At 33.7% G+C, this 12,668-nt stretch overlaps 2 pseudogenes; both read left to right on the top strand.

The window, feature by feature from the left end:
• The first annotated feature begins 689 nt into the window (after window positions 1-689).
• On the top strand, window positions 690-1,147 carry LOC110262511 (glycine-rich RNA-binding, abscisic acid-inducible protein pseudogene; annotated as a pseudogene).
• Window positions 1,148-8,268: 7,121 nt separating this feature from the next.
• LOC107641088 (uncharacterized) lies at window positions 8,269-11,995 on the top strand (annotated as a pseudogene).
• The last annotated feature ends 673 nt before the right edge of the window (window positions 11,996-12,668 follow it).

Genomic DNA, 12,668 nt, shown 5'->3' with positions numbered 1-12,668 from the left:
AAATTAAAAGTGAGTTTTTTACTTGTGGTATAGAATAACTTGATTACGAGAAAGATAAGTATAAAATAATACACTAAAAAACACGAGCTAAATAAGTATAATGCAACTTCTTAAAGCCACTTGTAATAAAAGTAAATAAACTGAAGCTCATTTCATTTACTTTGGAGTATCCGTGAGTGTCTAGAAAAGAGGAAAAAGGTATCCTTAAAAACTAAATTAAATAGAAGTGGGAGCATGACACTCGAAAAGTGTCGTGTGGAAAATCTCATGCAAACATGTCCTAGATATGGAAACACAGGTATAATTGTAGGAGCTTTCTTAAGTGGGAAAAGTATTTTCAAGATCTTTATGGTCCAAGATTCTTTATATATAATGGCTATTAAATTTTTGAATCAATGGCTCAGATTTAAAACTTTTATTAATAATATAATAATTATATATGTTTAAATATTTTTATAAATATTTCTATTTTAAAATTACATTTTTGTCCTTTCTTTTCATCTTTTTTCCATCACCCTCTTTTGCCGATGATGTCATTGAAAGGAGGAGCACCACCGCCACGAGGAGCCGCCTCGAGGAGCCACCGTCGTCGTCATCTTCTCGGACTGCCTCTGCGTGCGCCGTCCTCGCCGTCGTTCATCCGCGTCTTGTCGTCACCGAGCCGCCGTCGTCGTTATCTAGATATTTCAATGGCTGTTGCAGATGTTGAGTTCCGGTGCTTTGTTGGTGGGTTGCATGGGCCACCGATAATGAAGCTCTAGAGAAAGCCTTCTCTGCCTACGGAAAAATCGTTGAATCGAAGGTCCGTATATTGCAGGCATCATCGATCGGGATCTAAACACCGATTTGGATTTGGATTTGTTACCGCTATCCATCTGATCTGTGATATGTGATTTCTCTGATCTCTGATCTGTTCTCTGATCTCTGAGCAAGCCATAAGGGATGCGATTGATCGCATGAACGGCTCCAACTTTGATGGCCGTAACATCACTGTCAACGAGGCTCAATCCCGTGGAGGTGACGGATTTAGCCGCGGCGGCAGTGGTGGTGGATACGGAGGTGGGGCCGTCATGAAGGTGGATACAATAGAAACAGTGGTGGCGGCGGTGGCTACGGAAGAAAAAATGTGAGAAGAAGAAGGAGATGAGGGCATTTATGTAATTTGTTATTTTATTTTATAATTTTTTCTTTTAAGACCACCAAGAACCTGAATATACTTTCCCCACCTAAGACAAAGCCATAATTGTATAAATGAAGTATCAATCATTCAGACAACTATATCCTTGAAGAAAAAACTAGAGCTTGGAGAACCACCCTTAAATATTCCATTTACTTGGCTGTGACTGAATCTGACAAAACTTTTACAAATTGACCATATGAAGATGAAATTAAATGTTAAGAACTGTTAAATGACCATAATCAATTTATCAGTTACGACGTAAAATAAAAAATAAATAGGATGAAAGAAATGCTTAAAGAAAATGTAACATTTATTACTAAAATATAATTCAGGACAATTTAAATGAGAGGCTTATGAAAATAAAAATAAAATGAAGAAGTCTGCTTTGTGTTATATTTATTGTAAGAAACATATTATTATTATTATTATTATTATTATTATTATTACAATAGAGATCAGTAGGAGAAGATTAATTGACCCCAAATTTTTAAGAAGTCAACGAATTGCAACGATTTTAGCAGAATTTTAGCCAGAGCACAATATTCTACTTCTGTGCTCGATCAAGCGGTAAAAGTTTGTTTCTTGGCGCGCTAGGAGATTAGAGAGTCACCGAAGAACAAATGATAACTAGTAGTAGAACAACGATCAGTGCGATCACCAGCCCAATCAACATCTAAATATGCTTGAAGGATTAAAGAAGATTGAGTGGAAAAATGAAGATCCTGAAACATAATATCCTTGATATAACGAAGAATCTAAAGAATAGCGGCATAATGAGTAGTGCAAGGTGTTGATAAGAACTGGCTAACAACATGAACAGCATATGCAATATCTGGTCGAGTAACAGTGAAGTAGACAAGACCAGCAACCAGCTGTCTATAGAGAGTGGGATTATCCAAAGCAGTTCCATCCATAGAAGTAAAGTGTGCATTAGGCTCAAGAGGAGTAGATTCTATGTGACTATTAGTTATCCCAACCAGAGTAAAAAGATTAGATGCATACTTTCCTTGAGAAAGATAGATGCCATCCTTGGATGATATAACTTCTAGACCAAGAAAATAATTAAGAGATCCAAGATCTTTCATCTCAAAATAGTGGTGAAGGCTTGTTTTGAGATCAGTGATGCCATCAACATGACAACATCGTCTCTGGTAATTATCATGTCATCAACCGAGAATAGTAGGAGAACAACACCCTTGTCACTCTTGCAAACGAAAATGGCATTCTCATGAGGATTGCAAGTAAAACTCAGGTTGCAGATGTTATTGCAAAATTTTTCAAACCATTCTTGAGGAGCTTGCTTAAGACCATAAAGTGCCTTGCGAAGAAGACAAACTTTGTTGGGAGAACAAGAATATCCCGAAGGAGATTTCATGTAGACTTTTCTTTTTAATTAAGTCACCATTGAAAAGGGCATTTTTCATATCCATCTGACATAGAGACCATTTGTGGACTGCAGTAATGGCAAGAAGAGTTCGAACAGATGTGAGTCACATAATAGGAGGAAAAGTCTCTTCATAATCAATACCATACTCTTGAGTGAGTGCATCCTTGAGCAACTAAATGAACTTTATATCTATTAATAGAGCCATATGAGTGAGTCTTGATTTTGTATACACATCTGCTTCCCACAACTTTCTGATCAGAGGGAGGATCAACCAAATTCTAAGTGTGTGCTTTATCTAATGCTTGAATTTCTTCCTGCATCGCTTGTTGCCAATTAGAAGCTTCTTTGTATGACCTAGGTTCATAAATGTGAAAGATAATAGCAAAACAATGATAATCACAAAGATATGGAGGTGGATTTCTTACCCTAATACTGCGAGTGGACATAGGAAGAAGGACCATAGTAGCAAGAATATTGTTCTAGTTTGGATCATCAGGAATAGTGGAAGGTACATGAATAGGAGGCTCAAGAGGTGGATTTGTCACAATACCTGTATTATCATCATTAGGAAAAAGATCAACAATAGGATTAGTAAGGAAAGGTGAATGGGTAGAAGGAACAGACTAAAAGAAGGAAAAACTTGAAAACGTGTGATGTTCCCATAATACAATATGACGAGATATGTGGATTCAGCGAGAAACAGGAACCTAATAACGATAACCTTTATGTTTAGTTCCATAACCAAGGAAACAACATATGCAAGCATGAGGTTCAAGTTTATTATGTTCATGGGGTTGAAGGAGAACAAAACAAACACAACCAAAAATTCGAAGCGAACTATAGTTTGATGAAGTTTTATAGAGACACTCAAAAAGAGTGATGTTACCTAAAACCAAGGAAGAAATACGATTGATAGCATGGACAACGGTGAGAACAACTTCACCCCAAATACGTTTAGGACAAGAAGAAGAAAAAAAATATTGCACGAACAGAGTCAAGAATATGACAATGTTTGCGTTTAGCTCTATCATTTTGTTGAGACGTTCCAGGATAAGAGAATTTAGACAAGGTGCCCTGTTCAGCAAGGAAGTTCAAAAGTTTGGGATCACAATACTCCATTGCATTATCAAGTCGAAAAACTTTAATGACTTTGGAAAATCGTATTTTAATCGTAGTACAAAATTAATGTAAATCTGAGGCAATTCATGTTTGCTGGACATTAAATAAACCTAAATAAAATGTGAATAATTATCAATAAACATAACAAAATATTGAGTTCCCCTCAGGCCCCTATGGAAGCTATAGGAGCAGGTCCCTAAACATCAGAGTATATAAGATCAAAAGAAAAACAAGCAAGAGATGAACTATATGAAAAGATAAAGCTGGTTGCTTTGCAGTTTGACAAGAAATGCAATCAAAAGACTCATTATTGGTCGATCCTAATACTCCCTTAGACACAAGAGGACACAATTTTCCTATTGAATTATGAGCAAGACGACGATGTCATAAGTGAAGTATGGATGTGGAGAAACAACACAAAGATTTTTGGTAAAAGGAACATGAAGATTTCTAACTTCAAATAATCTTCCGACCTTACATCCAATCCTGATGATTTGTCCCGTTTGAGGGTCCTGCACACAACAATCAAAAATAAAAAAAATTAACATCAAAACTAAGTTCAACTAATTAACCCACAGAGATAAGATTGAAATTCAATTTATGAATAAAATAGGTATTAGGTAGGTGAAGATCAGACTGTGACACAGGTCTTTTATGATTCACATACATAAGGGATCCATCAGCAGTATGAATAGACGACGTGTTGGTAATTGTAGACAAAGATGAAAAATCATGACACATAGGTGCACGTGATTGAAACTACCAGAAACAAAGTACCATTTAGAGTTATCTCGAGGAGTGGATAGAGCAGCAAAAGTATTACCAAAGAATGAAAAAAGTTGTTTGAAAAAAGACTCAACATCAGATGGAGAAATAGGAGATGGACTACCAGAAGTAGATGAGGTAGAGACATCAGCGACAGCAGCTGCAGTGATAGGCGTTTACTTGGGAGAATTGGAGTGAGAATGATACGTGTTCTTATCTAGATGAGGTGCACAAGTAGGTATCAAGTGACCCAATTGTTTGCAGTAGTGACAATATAAAATGGAACAATTTGAGGCAATATGACATTTCTGCTTACATTTACGACATTCAATAGAGGGACAATTTGGTAGAAGGAGGTCAGAACGCTACAATTTCGACAAAATTTATCCTTTTTGTTGATAACTACAAAGATAGGATCAATTTTTGATCGAGTCAACCCTAGACGTGTTTCTTCAGACTTAAGATGCGGGAGAGCATCTTCAAGACTAGGAAAAGGATTTTGATAAAGAAGAGAAGCTCTAACCGGCTCATAATCATCCATAAGTGCCATGAGAAACTAAATTAGATGTGTTCGATTGCAATAATCCTCATAAGCTTTACCATCAATAGCATCTTTTAGAACAGGTTCACAAGAGGCTAATTGATCCCAAATGCATTCAATCTGTGCTATAAAATCATAAACAGTCTGAGTCTGACAACATTCTTGCTTAAGGTTGAGAAGTTCCTTAAGCAATTGATATTGGTATGAAAGTTCAAAAATGGTGTAGCATTTTTCAGATGATCCCATACCTCTTTAGTAGTTTCGTAAGGCCCAAATTGAAGATGGATGCCAGGGGTAGATGTGTTGCAAAACCAAGTAATACTATGATGATTCTTACTATCCCAGTCCTCTGATTTTTTGGCAAAATCCTAGTCAGCATCAAAGGATTCAGAGGAAGCTTCTTTGGTTTTTTTTTTAGTCACTTCTTTGGATTTGCTTGTCTCAATTTTAGGTGGGCACACAATATCGCCCATCACATAATGCCACAATTTATGGCCTTTTAGAAATCCTCTCATGACTTCAACTCAATGGTTATAGTTGGAGCCTTTGAGCCATTAAGAGTGACAGGGATTGGCTTAAAAATATCTAGTTTCTCTATGAGAATGATTAAATATTCCTCAAAAGATGTGAAAAGTAGCAAGATTGAAGTAAAAATAGCAAAAACGAGGGACAAAATCGAAAAGAAGACACCATAAAATCTTAGGAAGGATTCACACGAAGTGCCACGCCAGCAACCACGCGGATCTGCGACGTCAGCAACAAGATGACACAGGAAAAACTTTTAGTAGCGAGGAAACCACGTCAACGAACTGACTCAGCCCTATGCCGATGTTAGCATGTGCACAGGCAAACACGATAGAGTGGTTGAAGTTGCTCAAAGACATCAGGAAGATGACCAAGAATGAGTGAGAAAATGCTATGGTGAGAATGATGATGATGGTGCAGCAATTTCGGCAGCAGAGATTCCAGCCGCGCGTATAACATTGGATTTGGGTGGTGTTTTATTCGTTCAACTAAAAATGACGTAGAAAATTTTTTTGAATGGTACAGTTGATGATCTAATACAACAACGGGAAGTGGCTGAAAAAAGAAAAAAAAAGTTGTTGCCACAAACCGAAAAAAAAAAAGCTCTGAATACCAAATTACAAATACAAATTTAAAGAAAATGTATTTTTGTACATTACTTAATCTGATATACACATATTTATACTGATATTAACCTACTACACTAACAACTATACACCTTATTTACTAACCTTCAATTACATTAATCTAATCCACTAATACGATACTTTAATAGTTTTAATTACTTTTATAGTATTATGATAATTATTATTATTAACAATGATAACCATAAACTAAAAATGTTTATCGTTATTTTTAAAATCTAAATAAGATCTTTTTTATAATTGTAAAAGTTTACAAATTGACCTGTCAATTTTGTTAATAAAAAAAAGCAAATCATAGATCTTAAATGTCATTAAAATACTTTTTTCAACCAAAAAAGTTCTATATTTTTTTGGGGCTAGAACTTAAAAATAAGAAACATAGGGTAAAATTAGAAGTATGTCTAAAATAAGCACAATAATTTTGTGTTTATTAGATGTGCTATATTTTTATAAATAATTAGATTTCATTAAATATAAATAAAAAAATATAAAAGAAGAAGATAGACTATAAAAAATATAGAATACACTAGACGTCACTAGTATATAAATGAATAAATAATTATCTTTTAATATATAATATTTTAAATAAAAATATAATCTTTTATTTTTAGATAATAAATATAAAATATATAAATACAAAAAATATTTTATTTATTTGGATCAATTATCATGCAATAAAATTTTTATAATATTAAAATATCATATTAAAATAATATTGTAAAATAAAAATATTTATAAACTGGCTTTTTCAATTTTTTTTTATAATTAATGATTCTCTTAATCTGAAGGAAATAAAATGAAAGCTAATTACATTGTAATCTACAGAATATGGTTTAGTTGCTTGCATCGAATCCAAAATTAGAAACGGAACAGTTTCAAACTCACATCTCAGCAACTAATTTATTAGTTAAACGGTTAAACCAGTGATTAAATACTCTCCCAAGAATGACAAAGATCAGATGCAAATTTTAATAAATTGACCCTAACTCATTACAAAAAACAATTTCACAATTTCACAAGGTTTCTGGAAATTTGAATGTAAAGAAATTTAAAATTTCTTTTTTTTTATATAATATATTTTTCAAAAAAGTAATTTTAGAAAAAAAAAATTTTTTTAACCAATTTTTTCAATAAAATCGATCTGGTTCAACAAATTCGCTCATTCTGCCAATTTTTGTGCCAATTTTTATATCGATTTTTTTGTTTCAGTATGACCAGTTAGATGCTCGATTCGATTTTATCGAGCTAAATTGGCTAGTTTTATTCTGTTTTTAGAAGTTAGAACCATGTAATTTTATTCGAATGATTGCAATTTAGTTATGAAAACAGAATGAGATTGAACTAGCTAGTTTCATCGGGTTAATCGAAAACCTGTGTCAATTCTTGGTTTAGTCCGATCATCCTAGTTTGATCGTACTCCATGCCTGGTCATGGTTGTTCGAATCTTGACTTGTTTTAGATCAGAGTAAAAACCAGTTGTGAACGAGCAAAGTGGTCAAAAATTGAAGAAATTTATAACGTAATAAATTTTTTAGCTATTAATCTATTTAAAATAATTAAATACAAAAAAATTGATTTTTTTAATATATATTATTTTATTTTATTTTATTAAATTCTAATTAAAAAATATAAATTAATTTATTTTTACAAAATAATTAAAAATATATAATAATAAATAAATAAACAAACAAATAAACACTATAAATATAAGTTTTGTTCAGAGAATATAGATTTTTTTATTTCTATATTATTTTATGTTTTTGTTATTTGCAATTTACCAATTTTATTTGACCATTTGTTTCGCTCTTTATTGGGTGGAAGATTCCTAATTTTCTAACTAATATGGGTTGATTAATAGAAAATATATAAGTACAAGTCTAGAAATAAAATTAAATAGGATCAAAACATCATCCTTATTGGGTATAGGTCCATTCATGAATATAAAATAAAGAAGGAAATTAGATTTTGCAGAGACCATACTCTAAATTTCGTATACATAGGCAAAACATGAACAGTTAAATATGTTTATTTTTTTCATGTATATTCCAGCTTCTTAAAGCTAACTCAATTCTCTTATCCCACAGCAATTTTTTCCGATACTATAATCATGTATTAGAAAGATGGGTGTTCCTTGTTAAAAGTGCGTAAGCCTTCAATCCTTTAGTGCTTAACTTGAACAAAATTTTCAACCTTGAAAGTAATTCCCAACCTCAATCCACTAATGCTTCTTTTGTTGAAGAGTTTCATGTATTGAAGAGATTGAAACATGAGAGATATTAGTTTGGCGCTTGAATATTTCAAGTCTTTGGCCAATTCTGGAGCTTTCAAGCATACTCAATTTACATATCAGCTCATATTTGAGAAGCATGGGAGAAACTGTGAAATGGATGGCGTTCAGTATCTGTTGCAGCAGATAAAGCTTGAAAGTGTGGCTTGCTCTGAAGATTTGTTCATATGTGTGATGAATTCATATAGGTGAGCAGGGGTTGTTGATCAAGCTTTAAAGATGTTTCATAGGATAAGGGAATTCGGGTGCAAGTACATAGTTAAGATATACAATTACCTTTTAGATGCATTACATGGTGAAAATAGGTTTCACATGATCCGTCCTGTGTATAACAACATGAAAAGTGAAGGGCTGGAACCAAATGGGTTCATAATTAACATGCTTCTCAAGGCATTATGTAAGAATGGGAAGGTGGATGATGCCTACAAGCTGCTTCAAGAAATGTTGAATAAGGGTTGTCCTCTAGATGCTGTGAGTTACACTATTATAGTGCCTTCTGTTTGTAAACTTGGTCAAGTAGAGAAGGCAAAAGATCTAGCCAAGGGGTTTGCTCCTATAGTACCTATCTACAATGCTTTGATCAATGGTTTTTGCAAAGAATACAAAATAAAGGAGGCATTTTGTTTGATGAATGAGATGGCGTTTAAGGGCATTGACCCGAATGTTATCAGTTACTCTACTATTATCAGTTGTCTTTTTGATATGGAAAATATTGACTTGTCTCTTGTTGCTTTTGCACAAGTGCTTAAGAGAGGATGCAACCCCAATATTCATACTTATTCTTCGCTGATAAAAGGTTATATATTGGGAAGAAAACTTAGTGAAGCTCTTGAATTGTGGAACCTTATGACCATGGATGGAGTTAAGCTGAATGTTGTTTCATACAACACCCTCATACACGATTTGTACTCCATTAGGAATATGGCTGAGGCCATTGAAGGTTCTTGATGGCCTAGATAACAGAGGATTGAATCTATGACCTTCTTTAAAACTTGATTAATAAAGCCTCAAACAAAAACTTGTAACGTAGCTTCCGTTTGGTATGTGTATTGGATTATGCAGGAGACAATTTAGTTTTGTCTCATGAATTGTCCAAAAACAAAATCTGACTAGGGAAGAAGAAAGTGATACAGCCATGTATCCTGTTTTAGTTGCCTAGTGCAATACAACTTACATCCAGTCTCCACCACAATATTGGTGGAATTTTTGCTATCTTTTCAAGTATTACATACACCAATCCCAAGGACTCAACATAATCCTATCAGAGATACATCAAGCTTCAACATAAACTTGACTTGGCTATGTAACTACCTAGACTCAACACACTAAGTGTTTATCCAACTTAGCAAGGGATACCTCTTAGGTGCATGACACGAAATAAAAATACAACAAAAAAATCTAAAATCACTCTTGACTTTTCTCTCCAAGTATTTCTCTCAGCCTTTTCTCTCAATGGCTTTTTTTCAATGCCTATCTTTCGTACTTTTTACCTCTGAATGAATACAAATAAAGATATAACACTGAAACAAAAATATAAACAGTAAACTATGAAGGAGATGATGAATCACAGCCTTAACCCTATATGCTGAACTCAACTTCTGAACTCTCAAACATTGTTCTTCATCTTAGCGGAGTGCTCTCTTTAGTATAGGTGTAATGCTTCCAAGACTTCAAACTCTGTTTGTGAGGTTTTTACTCTCTTTTCTTTTTGGGTTCTCTCTCCTTTGTTCAACCCTTGGCCATTCACCCCTTTAATAGAGGAGTGAAGCTTCCAAAGTTTGAAACTTTGCTTCAGCACGATTGATATCTTCTCCCAAAAAATCAATAGCAGCAACAGCGTCACAGAGGAGAGATAGAGTAGAGGCGGCAGTGACTGAATCATACATGCATCCATACCTTCTATCTTCTTTTTCATCTTTTTTCAAATTGCTTCTTGAATCTGAACAGTGCATTCTCGCTTTGGCTCCAAGTTTGATTTTTGAACGTTGATTCACAATAGAGCTCCATAGCCTCTATTTTCTTCATCTTACTAGAAGTGTGTATGAGGATGAAGGAAGCTTCAACAAGCTACTTTGGATGTACCAAAAATAAAAAGATCTTTCTAATCCAGCCTAAGATTTATTTTGTGCTTTTGTGCCTAACTTCTGATTTCTTCTTCTTTCTTCTTTGTAAGTTGTAACTAAACCCTTTTTCTTCTTTGATGTGATCCCTAGATAGAGCTTTCTTTTCTTGCTTTGCTTTTGGAATTTCACATGGGTGATAGGAAAGAGAAAAGAGAAAGAAGAGAAATTTTGGTTACAGTGGTGTATTATTTGATTCTGATGAAATTTGAGTTCCATTGCTTAATTAGCAACTAAGTGAATGGTTGGACTTCGATGTGGACTAACAATTTGGGCTTTGCTACGGATATGAGCTCACTTTCTTTCTTTTCTTATTTCTTGTAGTTCAGCCACTCAAAAAAAAAATTTTTAGATTGGGAGTGATGATATGAATGCTTTATTCAAGTTGAACTAAGGTTGAGCTTGTGTTGATGCTTCTTGGGCCTCTTTTGATAACTAAATTTTCTACACACTTAACAAAACAATCAAGCACATAATTGACTTTTAATCTAATTAATAATGTTTAGTCATCATCTATAAAATATTGTTAGTTCTTCAAACTCAATAATATCTATTTATAATCAAATGGAAAAAAGGTCTTGTAGTCCAAATATGACCATATATAGCACTCTAATATCCGATTTCACAAAAGCTAGGGACTTGCTAGGTGCCTCTGCAATATGGAACAAGAAGATAGATTGCGGTTGCCATCCCAATGTTGTGGTATACACCACTATGGTGGATGCTCTTTGTCAAATGTCTATGTTTAACTAAGCTCATTGTCTTATTGAAAATATGGTTGTTGATGGTTGTCCACCAAATGTTGTCACATTCAACACATTGATCAAGGGCTTGTGTGCTAACGGAAGAGTAGAAGGGGCCATGAGTGTACTTCATCAGATGGAGAAATATGAGTGTTTGCCTAATATTAGAACATATAATGAGTTGTTAGATGGTCTTTTTAGAGTGAACAGATTCAGAGAAGCTTGTGGAATTATAAAGGATATTGAAGAAAGGAATGTGGATCTAAATATCGTCGCTTACAACATTATTATGCATGGATTTTCTTCTGTTGGGATGCAAGAACGGGTTTTCCAAATTCTGGAAAAAATATTGGTGAATGGAGTAAAACCCGATGCCATTACAGTCAATGTAATTATTCATGCATATAGTAAGTTGGGTAAGGTTAGAACTATCATGCAAATTTTGGATAAATATATTGAAGAAAAGGAATTGTATCAAGACATAATATCACATACTTATATCTTGTGGGGTATTTGCAATTGGTTAGGCACTGAAGAAGTCATTGTGTATCTTCATAATAAGATGTTGAGTAAAGGAATCTTTTCCAATGTTTCCACTTGGGATGTGTTAATTCGAGGTTTCTTTAACAACTTGGGTCATATGGACCAACACGTATCTTGGATGATATCTTGGAAAATGGATGACATGCAATTTTAATATTCTTTAATGATTGAATAATGATGGCCTTAAATTATGGTAATTTTGTAGGTATTAAATTCTCTTATATTGTTTTATGAACTTGAGCACCATTTCAAAAAGACATTCCTATAGGTATATATCTACCAGTTTGATTGAAGTTGGCTTCATAGATCTTCTCATTACATAACATTGAAAAGCAATATTTAATTATTGAGAATATAATAGTCTTTCCTTTTGTTTATCTACATTCTTATTTTAGAATATATTTTTGTGTGTGCTACTTTTAAGCTGTTCTTTACATATGCAAGTTCTTCACATGTAGGCTTGGTGGCACCCCTTTGATGGAACTAATGATTGCAGCAGGAAAATCAGTTCTAAGCTTGCAGCTACAACATGGACTGGCTGTTGTTAGAGTTTATACAGGGACATTTATGACATCTCTTGATATGGCAGGTTTCTCGAGATCTATCATGATTCATGAGGACCGATCTTCCTATTCCTGATTTGTTGGAGTTGATGGTCAATAGTTTCTCTAGTTGTTAATAATCTTGATTATTCTAGTAACATGGATTTTACCTCTCAATGGTGTTTGTTCAATGTTATGTTGATGGAAGCATTAATTTACCGATTCATTAAACTTTCGAAGTTTTGTTTTTTTTTTTTTTTAAAGGTGCTCAC

The sequence above is a fragment of the Arachis ipaensis genome, chromosome B5 (genome assembly GCF_059453495.1).
Source record: "Arachis ipaensis isolate K30076 ecotype BB chromosome B5, ASM5945349v1, whole genome shotgun sequence".
In the NCBI taxonomy this organism is placed as follows: Eukaryota; Viridiplantae; Streptophyta; class Magnoliopsida; order Fabales; family Fabaceae; genus Arachis; species Arachis ipaensis.
The sequence above is the reverse complement of the archived record's forward strand: the minus strand, read 5'-3'. Positions and strand labels throughout refer to the sequence as shown.